This window comes from Gouania willdenowi, chromosome 17, assembly GCF_900634775.1.
Source record: "Gouania willdenowi chromosome 17, fGouWil2.1, whole genome shotgun sequence".
Classification (NCBI taxonomy): domain Eukaryota; kingdom Metazoa; phylum Chordata; class Actinopteri; order Blenniiformes; family Gobiesocidae; genus Gouania; species Gouania willdenowi.
Window position 1 is genome coordinate 17,629,382 of NC_041060.1, and position 26,162 is coordinate 17,655,543.

The window sequence follows — 26,162 nt, forward strand, 5'->3', positions numbered from 1 at the left end:
CTGAGGCCACACCCCCTATTTTTAAATAAGTGCAAAAATGTATTTCTCAATGAAGTAGTTTAAGTTAAAACAAACACTGCACTTTTTTAAAATCTGTGCTTCTGTTTTTGCCGCTGATTTTTTTTTATATTATAAATGTAATCAGTGGAAATCACATTTGGGATGTTTAGGATCGTATTACTTTCTGCTAGTCTTATAAAACTAGATGCTGACAAAATTTTAGATGCAAATAAAGCTGGTAAAATAGTGTGATTAGTAATCATATTTTTGCATGTATGCTAATATTTATGTTTGGATATGATAGTTGTTTATTTAAGTTATTTACTCTCAATTTCTGGTTAATTCCAATAGATAATTCTGAAATACAAAGTTTCTATTTTTGAAAATTCCTGAGCTTAAGGTCCTGTGGAAACTTAATTTGCCAGATGTTTTCCGCCCCTTTGCAACATTAGTTGCAATAATATATTATATTATTTCATGCTGTAAATATTTGCATTAAAAATTACTTGACTAATATTTTGACTGAGCGACTTTAAATTGTATTGGAGTAGGTTTTGACAAGGAGTGTCTGTACTTCCACTCACGTAATGAAGTTTAGTACTTTTTCACCTTTGCATGGAGGTCATGGATAGACATTGCTGTTTTGGATATATGTGGGGTTTGCTCACTTTTTAATATGATTTTTTAAAAATGCACTTATTGTATAGAGGAGCTAGATGGTGCTATAGAGGACTACACATGTTCCTCTTACAGTCAAGCTGCCATTAGACAAGCTAACTGTCCATTACTGTTCAACTTGACTTTCACAAATATATTTAAGGACAACAAGGAATGTGATTTATACATGTATTTGATTAAACAGTAATATTGATTGATGTCTGCTAATAAACAATAAAGCTTTGGATAGTTTGAAACATTGTTCAATAAGCACTGTACAGTTGTAATATGTTTGCTGTTGAATATGTGGCTTAATTAGTAAAATTACCACATGATTGTAACGTTTCCTGGAAAGGAAATGTCTTCGAAGTGAATTATGTCTAGCTGAAAAGAAAATTTAATGCTTTTTTTGCTCATATTTAGAATGATTGCATATGGTAGAACCGCATTGAAAATTACTGTATCTGTATTTCAGAGGAAATATGCCAATAAAATGGAATCCTTTGGAACCCAAAGTCAGTCAATAGGAAGTTATAATTACATCGGGATTTTCTTCTAATTGGAAACTCTAGAAGCACTACTTCAAATGTGTTCCAGACATAAAGAAAATGTGTACTTTCCTTTAATTTGCTTAAAGCTTTTCAGCATCTGTGCCCGGTCCACTTCACATAGTGTTTATTCAACTAACCAGGCCTGAGTCAAAACCCATCCTTTGCAAAACAACCTCAGCCAGCCTGCAATCTCCAACACTTCATGTGGTTAGAGTCGCTCAGCGTGCCGCCTGGAGCAGCCATGCTTTGCTGCAAACGGCGCAACTTTTCAGCTCGTGCCTGCGAGTGCTTATAATTACGAGACCTTCCACTCGCTTGCAATTACAAGGCCCTCCGCAGAATGTTATTAAAGACTCATTATGTTTGGTTGTGCCCTTGCAATGGATCCCAGGTGGTGTTTGTTTGCCTTTGCTACGTGGTGGGTGCAGGCAGCAGGTCTGCTACTGGTAGTGGGTTTAAAAAGACGGGGGACCAAGTCATTCAGGTTGTATCAATGTGATTATATTGTTTACGCAAGCTCTTCTCTGTACTTTCACTTTCTTTAAGTATTTTAAGCTCCTGACAACACAGTCTGAGTAAACCACATGATGTCTCTGAAACAAATTAAAATAAGATTTAAGGGTTTGCCTCTTTTGTCCTCGACTGTGACGACATTGAAGTGTTCAGGACTTTTGTCTTATGACCAAATAAAATAATCCATTCGTTGTAATAAAACAAAGGATAATTAAAACTGCAAGCAGTGATAAACGGGCCCTCGCACCTGTCGAGGCACGAGGCGACACCTTCCTACCTGCCGCGGTCAAAGTCAAACTTCATTTCCTACGCCGCAAGGAATAGTTGCGGAGTGGGGCATCTGTTTCCCATGAATGTCTGTGTGGTGCCGGGGAAAATGATTGTTGCATAAAATGTACTTATGCTGTAGAACAGGGGTTTTGGGAGGTGCCAGAGTTTGTCAAAGCGACCTTGTACGTCTAGTCAGTGGTAATCTGAAAGAAGTTAAATGTTGCCTCTCTGTCTGTCTCTGTGTCTTGTGTGAATTTTCCCACTGTGGGATAAAATAAAGGATAATATAATCTTTTTTCCTTCATTAATAAGGGGTGGGACTATAGACCAGTGGTTCTCAACGTTTTTTGGGTCGTGACCCCATTTTTATATCTGGCAATCCTAGAGACATTTATTCTCGATATTTTCATACCTGATTTTATTTGAACTCGATTCATATTTGAGAAAGTGAAGTTTAGAATATTTTTCTTTGAGATTGTGTGTGGTAAATAATAATAATAACTAGGCATGTCCCGATACAACTTTTTCACTTTCAATATGATACCGATAATGCAACCTTGAGTATTGGCTGATACTGATTCAATATCGGCACGAATCATTCAAACTTTTTTTTTTACTTATTTTGTAGTGTGGAATGTTAGAAAAGACTTGATCTAGAGATGTTACTCAAACAGAGAACAATAGTCAGCAACAGCAGGTATGAGAAAAATTGACCCATTTATTATTATCCAATTGGTTACATACATTTTAACCTTCAAATTAATATCTACAGTATTCTGCAATTGAATAAATATAATATATATTGGAGATTTTAGATGCAGTCCGATATTTGTTTATATATATATATATTATCAGTAATATTTATCAATTACTAGACCCCACACTGCTATAAATAATACTTCATTTTTGTGGAGGGAAAAAAGATCCAAAAATAACCTTGCTTTTTTTTTGACTATTTCTGAGCATACTTGCAAATGCTCTAAATATGATATTTTGACACAGTGAAAGATGATTTATTACTGTGATCTATACCACCTATCGATATTGCAACGTGATCACTGTATTCTGTTGTTTTTAGACCAGGGTCAGCCCAGAGTTCTGACAGTTACTCATGCTGTGAGCGTGCCAGTGGTCACAGCTTAATCCAGGAAGGTGATAATGCAGCCTCCAGCTCATGGTCTGTGAAATGCATCATCATCATCATCAACTGTTTCCATTTGGGACCCAAGAAAATCACTGTGTGTACAGTACCTGTCATCTCGCGTTCAGTATAATGTCTTCAGCAGAGCAAGGTCTCTTTCTAACTCAGATCTTAATTGTGGACGTGAGTCAGGGTTTAGACTGAGATACATCTTTATGCAAAGAGTGGAAAATCAAACCTAGAAATGTCCCAATTAAATATATCTCACTATTTACAGGTCACCAGGAGGTTTTCATTTCCTGATTACAATGACAGACTTTTATTATTATGCATACTGTATATGATGGAAACACATGGCGTTAGTTTAGCCACCAGAGGGTGGTATTTGACAATTAAAAACGTGCAGAACATGCTCCAGCTTCTGTAAAGATGCATTGTTTTTGTTTAATTTCCATCTTGGTTGAAAATGTTAGACTACTGAAAATGAGGACGATAGAAACTTACATCCAGGCGTTATTACTATTCTGACTCTGTCCTTAAGCTGCAGCGGTGATATACTCATTGTAGTGCAGGGGCTAAATACGGACCAGTTTGATTTCAAGTGGGTCACAGTTTAAAGGCGGGAAAATTGGTGATTTCAAGGTTATTGTGCCCTAGTTGACACTTATATGTATAAATTATATGTACAGTATTCATGCAATAAGTGACAGAGCTATCAGTCCCTATAAGAGCTCCACTTTCTTTGATTTAGTGACCAAATGTAATTTAATTTGTGTAAATACATGTTGTGGAATAATTTTAGGAAAATTGCTTTGCATTGTTTTTTCAACCGTTAACTTTGATAATATTGTGGATTTTCATTGAATGTATATATTTGGAGGGCCTGACTGGATTCTCCAGAGGGCCGGATTTGTTTAAGTTCAATCTGTGCTGTAGAGGTCTACATATTTGCACCTGTGACTTTTGTCTTTAAGGAAAATATTATGCTCTTAAGGGACAAACAATGCAGCAGCTGTTTTATCACTAGTTCTGTAATTAGACGAGTGAAACACTCCACTTTCTATATGCATGGGAACACTGTCGGATTATGTATCTGAGATTATTTAAATGCTCATATGATGTTTAGTAGCATGCTAATAAATGTTTATCTTCTTCAATTTAATGTTTTAATTACATTTTATTTATTTAGTAGCACAGTGGTGTAGTAGGTGACATCTCTGCCTCACAATCAGCAGTCTTAGGGTTCAAATCCTCAGGAGCCTTTCTGTGTGAAAGGGGTTTGCATGTTTTCTCTCTACAGTTCATGAACATGTGCCAGGTTAATAAGTGTTGAAATTATTAGGTATGTAAATGTCTGTGTGTGTGTTATAGGTCTGGGCAAAATATTGAGTGTCAAAATATATCAAGATTTCTATTTTGGCGATATAGAACATTACAATATCGCCTAAAACAACATATATATTTTTAGCTTATTTCGTATTATAATGCTAATTCTAGGAGTCGGTGCTTTCGCTACTTCTCAGAACAGCATGAAAAGCACAGTTAAATGGAGTGCCTCCTAACCCAGACCTTTCCCTAAAAGAGTCGCATTACAGAACTCACTCACACATACTGTCCCTTATAGGAGAAAAAGGCAAAAGTGGCATATTGTGCAGCTGTTTGTTCATAAATGTGCAAGTGTGGCGTTATGCATCAGCAAATTTAACCCAGAATTGTTTTTTTGGTCAGCCTTTGAGCTACAAAATACAGAGACTTATATTGTATATTGCTATTTTGAGAAAAAAGATCAAGATTTGAATTTCGGTCCATATCGCCCAGCCCTGATGTGTTATCCCAAAGACAAGCTGACAGTATTTGCCTATGTTGGACCCAATTTGAGCTTTAAAAAGGGCCCAGCACACCCCCATGACCAACACAAGACTGATCACTGAATGAATTTATTATATGGATGGTTCAACGTAACAAAGGTAAAAAAAAAAAAAAAAACGTCCCCATAGAACTGATTCTATTCCATCTGAGAATACATATGATATAACCTGCAATCAAAAAGCTGTATATGTAAAAAGAAAGAAAACTAAATGTAATTTCAATCAAATATATATATATATATATATATATATATATATATATATATATATATATAAACAAACCACACCCCCTACCCCCCCCAAAAAAAATAACTAAAAACTACAAATGCAAAAAATAAAAGGTGCAGTAAGTGTAATAAACACATATGGTATTTGCGTATTTGGTGTTTTCTGTTTGTTGGTTTTCTTTTCGTGACAGAAGGAGATTAAGTGAACTTGTTAAACACTCTCCCTTTTTACTCAATGTGATCAAATATCCCTTCAGTCATGTAGCAGAGGTAACTCCCCTCAGTGTGGCTAAAACCTGTAATTACAGCAGACTCACCTGTCTTTATGTCAGATTAGTTTCACTGAGTAGGGAACGCTCCTCCTTTGTTTAAACCCTGTTATTGCCCATTTATAGATTGTGTATTGACTTGTTTTTACATCTTCTACCCCTTTAGCGCACAAAGGAATACTTGTGCTAGATCCACTTCTGGCTTTCTCAGAGTACAAGACAGGGTGCACCCTGAGAGCACAGTAGTCCATCACACAAAAACACACAGAGATAGACAACAGGCCATTATTGTATAAAGAATTGAAGAAGTCAATTAAATATGGAACTGGCCAAGATAAAAAAAAAATGTACAGTGTTAAATGGATGTACTTTTTTCTCATAGCTAAGTAATATGTGATCCAAGTCCTGTAATTAACAATTTTGGAATTACAGCATCATTGTTAAAACATTCTGGAGTTGTTTGAATACAATCAGTGATAGTAGTTCAAATTATGATTTTATTTGGAAAAAAATATTGGTGTGATATTGTAAGTAATTTACAATTCAGATTTTAGAGATTTTATGCACAATGATTGACTGACAGAAGCAGGATTTTATTTTTAGCCAATAACAGACCAGGATCAGGTCAGCTGACAACAAAGTGTTTAAATCAGGGGTTCTCAACTGGTCTCACACTAGGACCATCATTTTAGCACGGTCATTAAATCGCAACACACTTTTTTTGTAGATTTCAACCAAAAAGTTTTGTTTTTCAAAAATAGCTGTTAAACACACACATTACATGTTTCTTTCAAAATAAAAGACAAGTCCAACATGAGAGACATTAAGTATTTCATTATTTTTGACCAACTGTCCGCAACCCACCCAGTACAGGTCCGCGACCCACTTTTGCGTCTCGACACACCAGTTGAGAATCGCTGGTTTAAAGCATCTACATACAGTGTAAATTTACCCAGCACTTTGATGTTATGTAAAAATAACAGATACGATTGACAATTTTATCTGTTGGTATTAATTTGTAGGGGTGTCCCGATCCGATATTGATATTGATTTTATGGGACTGCTTCTAAAATCTCTGATATATTTATTATATTTATTCAATTGTAGAATACTGTAGATAATATGTTGAAGGTTAAAATGTAAATAAAATAAGTAAGAAAAGTATGTATGATTCGTGCTGATATCGAATCGATATCGGCCAGTACTCAAGGCTGCAATATCGGTATCATATGGTATTTATTTGTTATTCCTATTCTCTTCAAATTCCATTTCAGTTATCTACTTCCTATACTAGTCCTGGTTGTTATCTGCTTGTGGAAGTTGTTCTTTTCAGAATTATGCCAAGTTAGTCTGGCTGTCATCTACACCGATGCCCGTTTGATTGGTGACGTAATTGACCTGTAAATGGTTAGTTGATTTTGTAGCTCTGTCCATTCCATGTTTGACTGGTACGACTGGGATGGGCTCCAACTTTTTTAAACCTGATCTGGATAAAGAAAATAATTTGTATTAATTTTATTTTATTATAATAAACGTTCTTCAGTTTATTGGCTTACCAATGTGATTGTCAAACTGGTATGAAATACAAACTCAGCAGGAGTTTGTAGTTTTTCCCTAAAGATCCCAGCGGGTTCACTTTCAAGAAATAGAGACACAGTTCCTGACAACTGTTGCGGTTTTGGCCCCAATCGGTGCTGTGCCAAGTGTCCAGTTGACATTTGTGCATAAGCCGTAGACACATTGTGTGAGGACAGAGACAATCCAGCCCTGATGAAGTTGGCTCTTGGCGCCACCATGATAGCAGAGATGAATTCTTTAGTCAGGCTGCATTTGTTGAAAGAGCTTTATGATTTGGCAGTTCTTTCAGATGACAGAAAAGCCGCTGGCACGAGACTCCTGGATCACTAACCTCAGCGCTGCCAGCAGCCCATTCACTGTTGGACTCTTGTTGTACCACTACAGTGCCAACAAGTTATGGGAGAATTGGACAATTAAAAAAAAAAAAAAAAAAAAAAAAAAAGGTTTTGACGGAAGGGTGTAACGACTGTGATTTTCTTGTTGCGTAACATTTTGTAGCGGTTGTACAACTCATTGAACAATTTCTAATTCTCCCCTCTTACTTACAATGATTCATTGTGAGGAATGTAAAGCAGACAGAGCAGATCGTATATCAGCATTTATGTTGTGTTTATCCTTTAACATGCAAGGAATGGATGAGAAAATTACCTTTTATTATGGAATAATTGGATGAATGTTACCCCACAAATGATCTACACCGCATGTGTCAAACGCAAGTACCAGGGGCCAAATCTGGCCCTTTAGAGCAGTGGTTCTCAAACTTTTTTTGTCTTATTTCTGAATCCAAGTACCGCCGTTGTTTGACTACAATATTTTGCTGAGAAAACTATTTAAAAACAACTATAGAGCATATTGATGGAATGAACGAGTGATAACACGCATTTTAAAGAATCTAATTTTGTAAGTAAGTGGAAAGTAACAGTATTTAACCCAAAGACACTGTTCTAGAATTCATTTTTGATCATGTCTGAGTTCAGATTTTTTTTACTGCATTTTAGTTGAACTAGATTCACAAAGTACAAAAATACAGTTGTTTAAGATTGTGTTATTTATTTGTTTATTTTCCATCCATCCATTTTCAGACCCGCTTGTTCCTGTTTTTCAGGGTCGCGGAGGTCTGCCGGTGCCCATCTCTGGCTCACACGGGGCACTAGGTAGGGGTACACCCTAGACAGGGTGCCAGTCCATTGTTTTTTTTTATTTTTAAAGAATAATGAATAATGAATAATGAGATAATGAACTTTCAAAGATGGCTAATCATCAGCCATCATCCTGATCATACTTGTTGTATATACCAGACTGTATATACTCATTGAGTTTGCAGTGTATAGTAGAGTGTGCCATTTTGAACACAGAATGGTTTCTGATTAGTTAATAAAACATTTTGGCGCCTATTGGCTTCAGAAGAGAAACACCTTTTCCCTTCGTGCATATCTGCTTCACCCAGCGCTGTTTGTTTTAGAGGAAGAAGCGTAAAATGCTGCTCTAAGTGTGACTGTTTCACCGTCCAGGACTCTTAACGGTTGGCTGAGTTGATAAATCCATTTAGGGATGGTGAGAGACACATAGGATAAACCTGGTAGATGTGTGGTTCCTGTGCCATCAGGGGTTACTTGAGGCACACAGGACGGCGCCTGGTTTATGTTCCTCTCAATGAGTTATTAGATAGGAATGGCAACATTGAGGAAGTGCTTGGTTATGTTTACACACTCAGGTGACAAATGGTTTAAAGAAGGAAGGATTGAAAGAAGAAGAGATGGGAATATGCCATCCTTTGTCAGTAACTGTGGGCCACCTCAAGCTCCAAACCTGTATTTATGAATGAACTCAAAAAGAGTTCAATATTAAACAGCAAAGAAGCTTCTGAAAAAAGTGGTTGTTGTGAATTAATTCCGTCAAAGTGACTTCATATTTTGTTATAATAATAACCTGCACACAGAAAATGCAGATGTTGAAAGATTTACTTAATCTTAAGTTGAATTGTAGAGAAAATGTTCCTTTTACAACTGTGCAAGTCAAAAAAGGTTTCATTTGATTTACAGAATTTTGATTAAATATTGCAAATATATTGTGGATTACTTTGAGGTTGGTTTTAATAGTAATCTTAATAGTAATAGATCTTTGTATTTTCTGTTCATGTTCTAATCAAGATCATTTTCATCATTATTATGATTAACATTTTAAACCAAAAATACACATTTTGAAAATCCCATGAATTTCATGCTACTCTTTGTTCATTTTCCACTCTCTCTCTCTCTTAAGTACCCCCTGTAGTGCCATCGCGAACCCCAATTTGAGAAACACTGCTGTAGACAGTTCATCCATCCATCTAACCAGCCAGCTAACAGAGAACCATTTATGATACTGCACTGAAGCTTAAATGCCAACCAATGGGTTTAAAATGAGTTGAAAGTTTCGCTGTCATTGTACATAATGGTCTGTTTTAAATGTGGGTGGTAAAAAGAAAAAAAAAAAAAAACAAATCCATGTTTTTTTTTTTTTTTTTGAGTGGCTCCTGGCAGCTGATAGTTCAGTGCTGACTCTCATGAATTTAGTGGTAATCAAATCAGCCCCTGTGGATAAGTGAAGCGAGGATGGGGTCAAAAGGGAAGCCACCATCCCCCCACCCCCTTTGCGCCCCCCAATGCCAGCACTGCTGAGAACTACATGGATGCACACAAACCTCGTTCCAACACGTACGAAAACTGACAGTGTTATATACCACTATAGTGATTCACACACAAACACATAAGGTTTACAGTGAGACACAATCACATGCATGCACTCATTGCTTGAGCAGCAGCAGCAGCTGCTGAAGGGATGAGGTGTATTTGTGTGCCCGCAGTATTATCCACATTTCTCTCATTTCCTTATATTAGAGCAGAGCGGGAAGTCCATCTGTTAATAATGCACTCCGAAAATGAGCAATAGCCACCACTCGACATCCAATACGCAGGAAATGTGAACAGCTGCCGTACGCTGAAGAGTGGCTTTCACCACTCAGACGTGTTGGGGGGCTCCTCCTTCCTCTCGGCCTGTTCTTGTAAAATTAGTCCGTCTGTTGCTGTGGTCGGACACACATGGGAGAACACATGCAGGAATCCAGGCATAGGGTGACATATGGGACATGTAAAAACAGGAATGTACAGATTAGATGAAACCATCTCTGAACAGCAGTAGCCTTCTGATTTGGAGTTTAGAGAAATCCAGCATAGTGATCTGTGCTCAATTGCTTTATCGCATGCGAGAAAGTAAAGCCTCCAGTTTACCTATTTCTGTGTGATGTGGGGGTCAATTACACATTTATGTTTTGTCTCCGTTTCATCAGTTTTCCCTAATTAGATGTCATTTTAAGATGGCCAAAATCATGCCAAACATTCTTAATACGGTTAATGGAGTTGTCAATGTATCGTCATCTATCTGAAACAGGTATGCGCTGAGATAACGCAGGGTTTTATGTGAGATTTGACACAAAATCTCACATTTTTGGATTATAGCTAGACATTAGACCACCCGTTTTACCCTGAAGAATATTGTTTTAATGTGTGATATTGTTCTAAAACATGTTAGTGAGGGTTTAGTCCAAGTCATAAAGCTATTTCCATTTTACACGGTAAAGTTCGTCATATTCAGGCTTTAAGGGGTTCCTTTGTTCCCCGTTGCCTTCAGACTGTTTAACTCCACTGTTTAACACAAACTGTTACCACACTGACACCCTCCTAACGCAGTTCCTTCAATTCTCATTTGCACATTTATGTCTGACTTAAAATGTTTGCATTTTTTGCACTGTGATTTATATTGATACTTATTTTCTTACTGTCTGCTCTTTTTTAAACATGTTGCTGCTACAAATGAATTTCCCCTCTGCGGATCAATAAAGGTATATTCTATTCTATGTGGGTCTATATTCAGTGTCATATTGCAATCTCCAATTTAATTTGTTTAAGAAAGAAATATTAATAATAATATCTTAATTTTGTATTTTTATAAAGTGCTTTTTAAAAAAAACTCAGACACTTAACAATGTACAGATGATAAAAGAAAAGAGTACATGTAATAAAAGTTTTAACAGCCATGGTAACATTAAAAGTCATAAGTTTTGAGGTGTAATTTGAATGGGTACGGTTTTGAATGTGTTGAGGTTGTGAATTCCAGAAGGAATATAATAACATAATTTTTCAAATAATAATAACATTACTATTTCAGTGAAGTGACTTCTATATTTTCCGTGCGTTTTTCCGCGATAATGATAAACACTAACATACTTGGCTAAAACACACCCTAAACCTGTACTTAGGGTAAAATGCGTTTTTACTCTAATTTAAGCTTAATACTCCTGGGTGTATGTGAGCTTCACATGTAGCGCTGATCTTTGTCCACTCGGTCCTTCTTGTGCGTCCCCTGCACCCCACAGTGAACCATGGTTGTTTGGTTTGGTCACACATCAGCAGGAACTGTCATCGCTTTAGCTGATGAACTAATCTCTCTCTCTTTCTCTCTCTCTCTCTCCCTCTCTGTGTGTGTCTAGACTTCTAATAGTTCATCCGAGCTTTCTGCATGGTATGATCTATGTCAGGGGTGTCAAACTCATTTTAGTTCAGGGGACAAATACGGATCAGTTTGAGCTTAAGTGGGCCACAGATTTTAGGTGGGAAACAGAGCAAATTCAACAATAATGTGGCCTGGTTGCACTTCCACGTATAAATGATATATTAATGATAAAGTGTCTCAGTTCCTGCAGGATTGTCACTTCAACTGTTGTGATTTTGGGCATTTTGGGACATTTTATGAATAATTTGAGGAAAATTAGTTAGAGTTTGCCAGAGTTCTTTCAACAATTTGAGATTAAAAATGGCTGCCGTCATGTGATATAAAGACTGGAAAACTGAGCTCTGCTAATATTGTGGATTTTAATTGTTTTGTTTTTTTTGTATTTGGAGGGGCTGAGATATCTACAACTGAATTAGTTGGTAATTTACAATGTTTCATGTTATTTCTATCATTTATATTTTATTGAGTGGGCCAAAATTGATGCTCTAAAGCAGTGGTTATTAAACTTTTTTGGCTCAAGTATTCACTTTCTCTTTTTTATGAAACCAAGTACCCGCTTTGTCTGACTAAAACATTTTTTAGAAACCTATATAAAAAACAACTATAGAGCATAATGATGGAATGAATCAGTGATAACACACATTTTTTTAAGTTAGTGGAGAGAAACAGTATTTAGTGCAGTGGTACCCAACCTTTTTTGGATCGTGGTCCCATTTTGATATCAAGATTTTTTGGCGACCCCAATGATATTTTTTTCTAGAATTAGTTTTTGATCATGCTTGAGCTCTATTTATTTATTTTTTTACTGCATTTTAGTTGAACTAGATTTATATTTCATAAAGTGAAAGTATATAAATATAGTTGTTTAAGATTGTGTTTTAAATTTTTTTTAAAAAGAAGAATATTAAAAAAAAAAAAATTTAAATCTTTGTTATTTTTTCAGAAATTTTAGACAACCCCATTTAAACTCCAGGTGACCCAACATGAGGTCCCGACCCCAAGGTTGAAAAATACTGATTTAGTGTCTCCTGAATAGATTGATTTCTATAGTTTTTGTCATTTCCGGCCATCTAATGCCTGCACTGGGACCAAGATTGACACTGTTTGTTAATTTTCCTCTCTCTCTCTTTCAAGTACCCCCTGTAGTGCCATTGCATACCCCTAGGGGTACAATTACCCCCATTTGAGAAACACTGATCTAAAGGCCCCCCCCCCCGGCCTTGAGTTTGACATATGATCTATGTATTAACGGGGTGTTTGTGTGAGTTTTATTTTGCCAAATCATACCATCTGGATTCTACCTCCCACCAACCTGGCAACTTTGTTAGCGGTCATGCTATAGAGTGAGTCCTATAAAGTGGTGAACCTCAGGAAGGAAGTGGAAGTTATTGATTAAAAAAAAAAAAAATTAAAAAAAACTTGCCTTCATCATTTCTAATTAGCAGTATGTTAGTGTCCAGTCATTAGTGGTTTTGCTCTTAATGTGGGCATGAATGGTGGTCTCATGTCAGGATTTCCTCAGCATGTTTGTGAATGAATGCAAATACTTACAAGTCTGTCGTCTGGTGGGGTTTTAGCACTTCCTGTACATGTAAATATTCAAGTCTTTGTATGTTTGTGTGTATCTCAGTTTGTGTGTTATCCCTTAATTCCCACGTTGATCTCACTAACTTCCTGAATCAAACAGCCCTTTGGATTCCTCACATAAATCTGCTGTTTTTTTAGGTGAGCCCAAATAAAAGCTTTAAGCCTGAAGAAGAAATCAGTTGGCTTTGATAAATACAGGGTTTGCACACAGAACGAAGGAAGTAGACAGGAAAGGGAGAGGTTCTCATATAGGAAGGCTTTCATTCATGCACTGACTAAAGGAATTTAAGTAGAGGACTTAAGTACATGCAAGCTGGAGGAGTGAATATGTACACACTTATGGTTTGTTCAATGCTTGATTTGGAAAAATAGATAAATGCCAAACGTCCTGCTCCGCCTCCTGGACAAATTATCAACCATTCCAGAAAGACAAAGATTCTGTTTGATGTCTTTAGAAAAATGATGTTAAGATATTCGAAAACCAAATTACTTTTTACGTATTTTATGATTGTCAACTAACGGATGCAAATATTCACTTGTAGCTCTTTAGTTACATCGAACACAACCTTGTGCTTATGATTAAACTTCAAAACAGAGTTCATCAATCATCTATTCAGGTTTTAAATCAAACGTTTTTTAAAGTGGTATGCATTAACCAATTACATGAATGCACTTAAGATGATTGGTCTAATGCTGATTAATTACACTTTCTTACTAATTTGTGGAAGAAAAATCTTTGAACTCATTTAGATCAACTTTTAGCCTACAAATAATATTCCTCGATGTGTGCAACGCCACATATAAAGAACATCAATGTTCTTGTCACATCAGGATTATTCTTTGCATTCTTCCTCCCATTGCAAGTCTATGGTGAAAACGCATTTCAATGTGACTTTTTAGCGTGTAGTTGCATAGGATCTTTGATTTTCCGCAATCGTGTAAAACAGACAGAGAAAACAGAAGTCACATTCTGACATGGAAAAACAATCTGGTTAGTTTTTTCTCTCTTTCTTTATTCAAAACTGGTCACCAGTATGGCATGGATACCATATCACACATTTGGGATTTTTCCTGTTAAACAGGTTCTAACTTTGTTAGTAAACTAATGTTCCTCTTGCGTGATTTCAGCATAACCAACCCAACTTTGTAAGTCATCTGAGCTATATAAAAACCATATTTAGCATGAATGGTATGATTTTGGGAAGTTTAACAGCCAATAAGGTAATCTATATATAAGATTATGAAACAGGAAATTGTAACGTGGCACGGAAATGGGGATATTTTGAAACACAAAATTGAAAACCTGGTTAAGTTTTATTCTGTTCCTTATGACGTTAACTTAAAGTAATAAACAACTTTGTTAACATTAACTTCTTATAAGAATAACATTATGGCGTTATTCCGAAGAAGACCGGGAACATTACGGTGGACGGATTTTAATGTTGCGCTTACCAGTAAATGACAAATCGGACTTTGAAAATGTCGGTCGATGCAGCTTTTGGGTCAGTGTTTGTTTTAGTCATTGAATTGTACGTTCAGAAAAGGATTTTTGGAAAACAAAAAAATGAGTGATTATTTCAATTTTTATTTTAAAATGCAAAAAATGTAATTGGAAATCAATGTGTTTTCCTTTATGAGGGTTGAACCCACAAACAAAACTTAATGAACCGGTTGATTTTTATTTTTTGTTCCTATGAAAAACAAGATGAAATGTTAGACAGAAACAAATAAAAAGAAACCGCCCATTTTTTCATGTGGTACGACCATAAGTTTCCGTTTTCAAATTAAGAGCATGTTTTTGAGGAAGAATCAGCGTTGATGTGGAACAGAAGTTGATGGATCAGTACAATTGGTCATGCATCATTTGAAGTTTTATACATAAAGCTGACATTACACTGTTTGAATTTTATTTTAAAATGGGAAAATTCAGAATCATTAAAATTTTTGTTTTTAGAAATGTTAAGTGAAAATCCACACATTTCTAGAGTTTTGTTCATCACTTCTTGACCTTGATAAAGAATGCCTTGAATTTCAATTTCAATTTTTGAAATATAAAATGAAAATCAAATAACCACTTATTTTGTTGTTTGTTTTTATATCCTTTTCTGAACAGAAAATCCAAGGACCATAACATTCACTGACGCGTTGAAAGCCACTATCAGTCATCTTACTACAGATCCACTGATGCCTTCCAGCTAAACAAGGAAGAAACCCTAAAACGGGTAAGTCTCTACCATTGAAACCATTGGATTCCTTTAACCTCATAAAACCAGTTGGAGTTATGTGAATAGAGCACTTCCTGGAGTAATCACTATGTTACAGTTTGTCAAACAAGTCAAACTCCCCTCCAAGTGTATAAGTGCTGTTTATCCCATATGTAGCTTCTGCATTCATTCTAGGTCACCTCTCATTTTTTTCTACTATTAAAGTGAACATGTAATGGTCTTTCAGTTGAGTTGTCTGTATAGTTTGGGTTGAGGCTCATATAGGACCACCGATTACCATCAACCTGTCTCTTTCATCAAGGCCAAACATCTGATACAGGCTGTGAGGCCAACAATAGCACAAAGTTTAAAACACCACATCAGAGCAGATATGGATCTCCAACAGTAGGCTGCTTGTCTTCCTCTGTGTTTATGTGTTGGCTTCCTGTGTCCCAGTTAATCAGTGGGATCTGTGTGTCTGCCTGGTGCAACACTGGAAAAGAAGGAATAGACTAAACGCCTGCAGGAGGGAGCATTTGTGTTGTGCATTATCACAGTCATGCAATAACAAACTACCAGCCTGAATTATACAAAAGACGAGACAAGCTTCTCATTATGGGATATGCAGTGGAAATGCGACCTCACCGCAAGCAGGAAATGCACAAGTTCACCACCTTTACTTACCACCTTTTAAAATATGGCTTTTTCCTGTTCATTCTTTGAACCCTCTCCTAATGTTACATAACGTATGTCACCGGCCTGTTTCCTCACACTCAATGCTATTATTTTAACTAATCTCTGGAATCTCAGTAAATGTGGCTGCCTATCTTAATTTAGTTCTCACATGGTAAATTGTTTCCTCCTTTATTGATTCATGAAGCAGATTGGAAAGAAATGTCTCTGACTGATCCCGGAGGGGAAGCTGAGATTTGTCCTGCAGATTCCACAGCTGGTTATTTAGCGAGGAGGAGGACAGGGCGTGTGTCTGCTCGTCCGCCTTTCGCTAAACTCGCTGGCTTTTTTTCTGTTTTGTTTTGTTTGCGTTTCTCTCTTCCGTGTGTACGAAGATGTGCATCTCGATAAGAATCTCCCATCATTCTTCACTATGTTTATTTAAAATGAAGGTTTCCTGTGCTTGCAGGGGGCACTGGGTTCTTTCTAGACCTACTGTACATCAGCTGATCTGGAAGCTGTTGAATTTGTAACACAATCACATTTATACACAAACGCATCCCAACATTTCAATATAATGCAGCTATTTAAAAAAAAAAAAAAAAAATCTCATATAGTACTATGCAGAGTTGAATGGATGAAGAAGTACTCACATTACTGTAATTGACTTGCTTTTATGGGTACTTGTACTTTTTTGAGTCCATTTCTAAATCAGTAATTTTACTTGTGCTTAAGTACATTTTAAATGAAGTCAAGTAATTAGTTAAATTTCTACACCCAACCGTTACTGGGTAAATTATTATTTTTTGTTTTAAAATGTGATCAATGGACATTGTGAAACTACAAAAAAATGAAATGACCAGACAACAATCAAATGCATCACATCATAGTCGACCAATCAGATTAAACGTAATGCACCGCACCAAAGCAGCATTGAATGGAGGTTAAATTCTCTGTTTTGGAGTTCACAAATGTAGCTATACTTAGAGCCTGAGAATTTTATTTAATTATTTTGAATTTAATTCATTGGATTTTTTTTATTTAGAAAAACAATTGGACATTTTGACAAACCTTTTGTTTTATACAGATACCTTTGTGTAGAATAAATTAGGTTTAAATTTTGCAAGATTTCATCAGATGTTTACTGTATACAAGGGAACCGTGGCAAGATTTATTACCAAATGTTTTATGTATGACTTACTTGAACTTGTTCTTGAGTACAATTTCAGTTAAGTAGCATTATTTCTACTTGAGTAGGATACAGTATATCAGTACGCTTTATACCTCTGGTAATGTGTTTCTAAATTCTTTTGTTTTGACTCTTTTGACAAACTGAAGATTTTGTCCCCGGAGACATAAGCTCTAATTAAAACTAGTCATTGTCTGTCCGATTAAACAATGTTTGTAAAAACATGAGGGTTTTTGCTACTATTCTGACTGGTGATTACATTATATTTGTACATTATACTTTTTAAATCAAAGCATTGTAAAGCAGGAGCATCAGCATGTTCATGATTGTGAATTAATTGGTCACTCATACTGCATTAGTACTACATCTCATACTGCCTTAGTACTACATCTCATACTGCCTTAGTACTACATCTCATACTGCCTTAGTACTACATCTCATACTGCATTAGTACTACATCTCATACTGCATTAGTACTACATCTCATACTGCCTTAGTACTACATCTCATACTGCATTAGTACTACATCTCATACTGCATTAGTACTACATCTCATACTGCATTAGTACTACATCTCATACTGCATTAGTACTACATCTCATACTGCATTAGTACTACATCTCATACTGCATTAGTACTACATCTCATACTGCATTAGTACTACATCTCATACTGCATTAGTAGTACATCTCATATTGCATTAGTACTACATCTCATACTGCATTAGTACTACATCTCATACTGCATTAGTACTACATCTCATACTGCATTAGTACTATATCTCATACTGCATTAGTACTACATCTCATACTGCATTAGTACTACATCTCATACTGCATTAGTACTACATCTCATACTGCATTAGTACTACATCTCATACTGCATTAGTACTACATCTCATACTGCATTAGTACTACATCTCATATTGCATTTTTACTACATCTCATACTGCATTTGTACTACATCTCATAATGCATTTGTACTACATCTCATACTGCATTAGCACTACATCTCATATTGCATTATTACTACATCTCATATTGCATTAGTACTACATCTCATATTGCATTAGTACTACATCTCATATTGCATTTGTACTACATCTCATATTGCATTTGTACTACATCTCATACTGCATTAGTACTACATCTCATACTGCATTTGTACTACATCTCATACTGCATTTGTACTACATCTCATACTGCATTAGTACTACATCTCATACTGCATTAGCACTACATCTCATATTGCATTAGCACTACATCTCATATTGCATTATTACTACATCTCATATTGCATTAGTACTACAACTCATACTGCATTAGTACTACATCTCATATTGCATTAGTACTACATCTCATATTGCATTAGTACTACATCTCATATTGCATTAGTACTACATCTCATACTGCATTAGTACTACAACTCATACTGCATTAGTACTACATCTCATACTGCATTAGTACTACAACTCATACTGCATTAGTACTACAACTCATACTGCATTAGTACTACAACTCATACTGCATTAGTACTACATCTCATACTGCATTAGTACTACAACTCATACTGCATTAGTTGTACATCTTTTGTTTGCTGTTTTCAAATGTTTCAATGGCTGAAAAGGCCCATCCTACATTCATTTGAGAAAATATGTTCAGTGCATGTGTGTGTGTTTGTGCGTGTGTGTGTGTGTGCATGTGTGTGTTTTTAGGGGATGCTGGTTGTTGTGTTTGATGGGGTTTTCTGGTCTCTAGCAGGCTCTTGTCCTGCTTCACTGCTCATGTATGTGGCCGTGCTATCCAAAGAAGGCGGATGTAGGGAGTGGGTGGGGGTTGGGACTACTGTTTGAAGGACCCTTCATGATTCTTTACTCTCATTCCTGAAGGAGATGTTTTCCTGAACATGTGATAAAGTACAATATACGTTTATTATCACAGACCTTAGCAATTTTTGGCTCAAAGAAAAGCCTAAAGCAAGTTTGGATGCATTTTATTACACAACTGTTAGAGAGTGAGGTGTGCAAACAGTTGGACTAAAAATGTTTTTATTAGAATTAAGAGGTCAAGACCAGTATGTGAAATCAGGAGCCTAACTAGACCAATGATTGGATTTAAAATCTATTTAGTAAGCTGCTTTTCTACACATACTTCTGTTCCCTCGAAGATTTTCAAAACACACTCGTAGGGTTATTTGGTTGTTTTAAAATAGCATTCAAAGTGAATATGAGTACATGCAATATATAACTGCAATGGGCTGATAACCTGTCAACAGTGTACGTGGACATTGCATGCTGATCTAACCAGGATATTATTAGTATTTTTACCTTTCAATAAATTGACAGTGAAATCGAATTATGGGTTTTTTTTTCATAATCTTCTTGTTTTTTATTTATTTATTTTTCTTTGAAAGAAATAATCTTGTTTTTCTATAGTTTGTTTCTGTAATAGTGCTCGCCTTCAATGTAGTTCAAACCAATGGCAGGTTTTACAGTTTCTGTAGGTAAACTTACTGCACTGACTTTTGCTGACATCATTGGAACTAATTTGTGTAAAAAACAAATAGTCATTGAGGAGATGAGCACAGTAATGCATGTAAATAAGATCTGTAATTCAAAGTTTGTTTATAGAAATGTCTCATTTTAATTGAGTAAACAAACCTAAAAGCAGAAGAAAAAAACTGTTTGGTTAATATGTGCTAATGGAATTATAGGCACATAGTTACCGTATGAGGATGTCACTATTGATTTACTCAGAAGTTGTGAAATACTGACCGTACCGTTGAGTTGCCAGCCTTTTGGCTCTGCTCTCATCCTGTTTATCTTCCAGCACAACCTGTTGTGAGCAGCTCTCTAATTGCCATGGGACAGTGCCAAACACTCTACAGCGACAGATGTTTCAGCTGGATGGCTGCTAATGAAGATCGGCTGGAAACCATCCATTGGACTATCCTCTGGAGGGCTCCACTGATTCATTATGCCTGCATTAATGCCAGAGGCCACTGGATCCATATTATCAGCCAACACAGATCCTGGTCATTTTGAAGGCTTTGCCATGCAAGGAGCTAAAGGGACTGTTATTTTTTTTTTTAGATGATTAGTGTGTTATTGAGACATTTTGTATTCAGCTAAAGCAATATTGTCTCTTAATTACCCGCTCATTATTGTGAGTGGTTACTGAGTAATACCCTTTGGCAGTTTAGCATTTATTGACATTTATCTACAGCCGAAGGGAAAGAGAATTAGAAGTTTAATTTAAACTGAAAGTATTTGGGCTTAAACGGATTTATCCAATACCATATAAAGAATCATTTTTTTCAATTTATTTTTTATTATAACATTTTTTATAGATTGTTATGGTTTTTACTTGAACTGATATTATAATACAATTTATGTCCCTTATAAATGGAATTGCTTATTGTTACATTGTTCATTTCAAACTACCTCATTAGTCCTCATTATTATCACTCGTCGTTGAAGAGGTGACGAAGCAGACTTGTACTCAAACCGGACGGCTTCAATAACTATCGAAGCCCCACGAGTAGAGCATGTATGCTAATCACCCCAGAGAATACAGCCAATTGATTCTAATTGGTTTGCTTCCAATGGCAGAGAGGTGACCAAAGGGTAAGTCCCAAGCTTCAGCTGCATTCAGCCAGGTCTAATCCAGCACACAATGAAACATATGGGACTGTGTCTTTTGCAAATCTGTGTTCAGAATAAACATTAAAGCTGAAGGTTCTCTTCTCTAAAGGGGCTTAAGCTGAAAGACTGACAGTGGACTGAGAGCATTATGCATTAGAGATGCACTCCCATTTGCTTGTGTTTAAAAGACAAATTAATTAAATATGGGATGGTTTAAGTAAAAAAAAAAAAGGATTGTGTGGTTGTAGTTAAATGGAGGCCTTAACAGACATGCAGGCTTGAAAAAATAGGCAAGGGTTCAAAATTGTTGACAGTTGTTTCAAGTTTTAATGATAACTTTGTCTCTTGTGTTTTATAAAAGCATGAAAATAAGTTTGTGGATTTTGACCATGAAGAGGTTTAATATTTAAATGAATTTGAAATTTACCAGGCAGAAGGTTCTTTAAATAAAATTATCTGTTGTGCCCCTACACTTCAGATCCCTAGAACTCGTTTTAAAAGTTGAGGAGACCTGGCGTTCCAGGCTGTAGCCCCCAGTCTCTGGAATGACTTGCACCAGACCTTCCTTGAGCTTGACTGTGTGGACTCTTTTAAAAAGCATTTGAAGACTTTGCTTTTCAGAAAAGCTTTTGCTTAATGGATTTTTAACTTTTGTTTTCCTTTTATGATGTTGCTCCTGAAGTTTTAAATTCACTTCTGTTTTGTTCATCGCTTTGTGATTTTTATCTGTGAAAAGGGCTTCATAAATTAAAAATGTACTTACTTTTTTTACTTTAAATTAAGGCTGGATTATATGTCCACATATATATATATATATATTTTTGCCTTGAGATGATGCTTTGATGCATACAGTCAAACCAGAATGGCAATACTCAATATATATATTGATGTTTTCTCTGTGATGTAATTGAGGTTTCCCCTAACTATTATAGCATAGCGTACCTGTTGGTTTCTTTTTTCAGAGGTAAACACTTAAAATAAGGTACAGTAAGTCAGTTAAAGCCACATGCCAAATGTCACACAGGGACCTGTATTAACAGAGGTGTAAAGAACAATATCCACATTTATAAAACAAATTATGTGCATTTGTGAACATTTTAAAAACATCAGCAAAGTGCTGTACTTTTTTTTTTAATAATTATTACAATTAACTATCAATCAGCTTTATGTTACTTTTCTGTTACCGTCCCATCTGAAATGACATAGAAGCAGTGTTTGAGCTTCCCCTGCATACAATAAACATGCAGTGTGATAACGAGTTGTTTTGAGTCCGGTTTATAACGTTATCGACCCATGGAGACCTCTGGATCTCTACAGCGTGCACGCACTCACTCGCACACAGTGACCTTCTGAACCCAAATAATTTCCAAATGATTTAACCATTATAGTTTTTTTTTTACTAACTCTTTGTTGGCGGACTCTGTCTCAATGTTGTTGCTGCAGAGGTGAGTGAGTGGAGGAGGGGGGTGTTTGGTCAGCACGTGTGTGTGTGTTGAGTATCACTCAGAGGGACAGAGTGGGAAAGAGGCTGGGCTGGGTTAAGATAGACAAAGGAGAAAAAGGCATACTGGCGGCTCTACGGAAGACATTCTTCAATGTTACGTGAATTATATCAATATTACGATACAGTGCTATGCTATATCTCTTTAATACATGTATTGATATTTATTAAAAACTCGATATATCGCCCAGCCCTACTTTATATTATTTATGCTGCAGGTGTTTTCCTATCCTTAAATGACAGCCCATCTTGCACATTAAGCAGGATACACAGATCAGGATTTTATAAATCTGATGAGATATTGTATCTGTTTCAGAGCCCACTAGTGATGCACCTAAAGTATGGGAACCAAACATTTTCTAAACACTTTTTTGAGATATTTTGACATGCTGTCCCTGAGCTTGGAAGATCGGAATTTTCATCTCGGAAATGCCGAGTTCCAAGTTGCCTGGAACGCAGTATTACATGTTTCTCAAGCTTGCTTCTTAATAGGCTACATTCCGTTCAACGTCACAAATCATAGGGTTATGAGTCGTCTGCTTTCCCCCCACACATAGGAGTTTTGGTCGAAAATTTAGAGCAAGTTTAATATTAACGATTGTCGGCCAGGACCCGTTTCGGAGCCAATTACCGGGGCAATTTAACTCTCAACAAATCTGCCGTTTGCCATACTTGGTTGGGTAAAACAGCCTTATTGTCTTTGTGTGTACTTCACTTAAGTTAAATTCCCTGGTGACACTCCCCAATGCACCTAGTGACATGAAAAAGTGTTTAAATCAGTCTACGTTTGAATGTTAAATGCACTTACACATGTATCGTAATATAATTGCAATGATAGTTCTTTGGAACAACTGAGTTGGATAGTTTAACACGCTACACCTGATCTCTTACAACATAGCACAGGATTGGAAAAACACAAGTCTAAGTAAATCTTAATCTTAATGTTTGGTCAGTGTGTGCCAACACAGATTTTGTCCTTTCTCAGAAAAATCTATGACTTCATTTAAGCTGGATCCAAAAGAAAGAGGCCAAGCAAAACTCTCCTAGCCTCTCCATTGTTGAGGCTCTTGGTGCTCTGGTTTCCTGGTCACTTTTGAAGAGGTGGTATTGGTTTTCACCAGAGGTTTGGTCCTGGCCTCTGCTGTGCAGGTGCCCCTCAGATTTAGTTTCATGCCCTTTATGAGAAGCACTTGCCATCTGCTTGATCTGACTTTGTTAGCAGGTGCCTGAATCTTGGGTTCAACTTTCGGCTTTTGCTTGTGGGTATTTTGGCAGCACTGATAAAAATGAGAAAATTGGGAGTCAGAAAAGTTATCAGGGTTCTTGAGTATTTTTCTGCAGAAAAGAAGTTATTTTTTGTTTATAGCTTATTAAACACAAACCTTTTCAAAAGGTATCCCTGCGCAACCTTGCTTCCACATACTTGAAAAGAATTCACATATATTTAAAAAAAAATGAAATAAAAACTTGGACTTCGACAGTTTTTTGCCACAAGACGCAACAGGCGGAGGAAAATGTCAACAGATCTTGTAGCACAAGTAATTTAAAGCTTCCAGATATGTGTAAAGCATCAAGCAGAGTGCCGGGGTTGTGGTAGGATGGATGCCAGTCTCCCTGCTGTGTTGTTGCACTGTTCCTCCAGTTAGAAGACAAACCTGCCATACAGTTTGTACAGAGACTGACACCCCTTGCTATGGGACTTAATTTAACACATGGCACACCAGAATGATTGAAAATGAGACACTTTTTCCTAACTCTGTGGAAACTACTAAATATTGCAGAAGTATGCACCTAGCAGATCCCGACACTGCCTTGGCATTAAAGTTAAAGACAAAAATGTCTTTTGAAATGGAAAATCGGAGCTCCTATATATGGCATCACTTTATAACACATGGGAAACAACAATGTCTTATTATCACTACTCCATTTATAGTTGTATTGTATTCCATTAAGGGTGTTAAGCTACTGGGGTCTGTGAGGACTGAAGAATTGCAGGAAAAAGCAGGGAACCTGTACTGGGAGGTTGTACAAATAAATGTAGCTCCTAAAACTTACAGAAATAAGTATAGATTCATGTTTTTTAATAGCCTGGTGGCAATTTCATACATAGTTCAAATATGTACTTGAAACAATACTATATTATGAATTTCATATTAGTATAGAATTGGGTTTTGATTTGCTGTTTAAGACAGGCCCCAGGTAGCCTGCATGGACCATGTGAGGTGCCCTCAGGGGCTCTAGTCATCAAGGAGCTCCATCTGACGACAGATGTAGTTAGCACTTAGTATAGTTATATACTGCTGCACGTGATACATTTTTAGTAATAAATTAACCATCTTTAAATTTTTATTTGCACTGAAACGTGGCAAATGTTTTTAAGTGTTGCAGATTGGGTGTATAAGTTGTGGTATGTTATAATAATATGATATATAAGTTGTATTTTTAAAAACGATAGGGTTATTTTCATAAAATATGACGTTTGATGTTTTTTAGTTGCCAGGAAAATAGGAAACTGATAATTTTCTATGAAATGTAATGAAAATGAAACAACTGCATAAATTAGGAGAAATAAAGTGTTGCATGTTGAAACATTTCCTACCTTTTTAAGTTACCGCTAGCCTTTCTTATTACCTTACCCTCTATTTAAAGTGAAACAATGAACATTTGGTATTTAGGAAGTGCTTTTTTTCAGTACCTATGAGGTAGCTCACAGTTTCAGAAAGGTTGATGACCCCTGGTTTAAGACAACCGGTCACCAGTATTGAGTTATGACAATTTGCTGAGCCAAGGCTCTCCGTGAGTGCAGACAGTTTTGCAGTTGTGTGCTACATTTTAATACATGTTGTAGAGTCAGAAACAGCATCGCTGCTTCTTCACCATGCTACTACCTGGTGCGTAGCAACCATGTGTTTTCGAGTTTGTATCCATTTGGAGATGACACAAACTGTTGAACATATGTGTGAAAGGTGCGTGCATTGATAGACTTTAAATGTTGCAGGCAACCGCGAAAGCACAGGAAGCGTGGGAAACACTAGGGCAAACACACATGGCTATTGCATTTTCAGGTTGAGGGAAGCAACTTGTCTACCTTGGAATGTTAATACAAAAACAAATGTCGAGACTAATTGCTTCTGCTGTTGGAAGAAAACACAGAGATTGTGGCCAGTATAACATACATAAATCTGACATGTTTGCCCCGTCTGTCTCAGAGAATGTAGGAGCACGGCTCACAGTTTGTGGATCTCTTTGCTTGGTATTGTTTGTTTTTTGGCGCTCATCACTTTCTCTGTTGAGGATCCACACTCGAAAGACGCCTCAAAGTAAACACACACTAAGGTTACGGTTCCGGTAGAGTTCCTGTGCGACGTCCAACAACAACAGACAGAAAATGTATTTCAGTCACTTGAGAGACAGCTATTCTTAATGGCTTTGCCTCAACCACTTGCAGGGAGCCCGGGGTTTAGTTGGCTTACATACCTGAAAACCTCAGAGTGTAAACTGTATCATTAATGGACAGCAGAATACCAGGACAAGTGAAAGGCAGAAGGAATCAACTTGTCTAACTTGTTAACCTCAAAATAATGCGTGTTTATGCCAACAATTGTGTGAAAACGATGACATTAACTCATTGGCGGCCAGCCATTTTCAGAACAGCTACCCCCTCACTGCTAGCCATTTTACAGCATTTTGACTGATTTTTAAAGACCTAGAGTATTTGCACTTTCACAATGTAAAATTTGG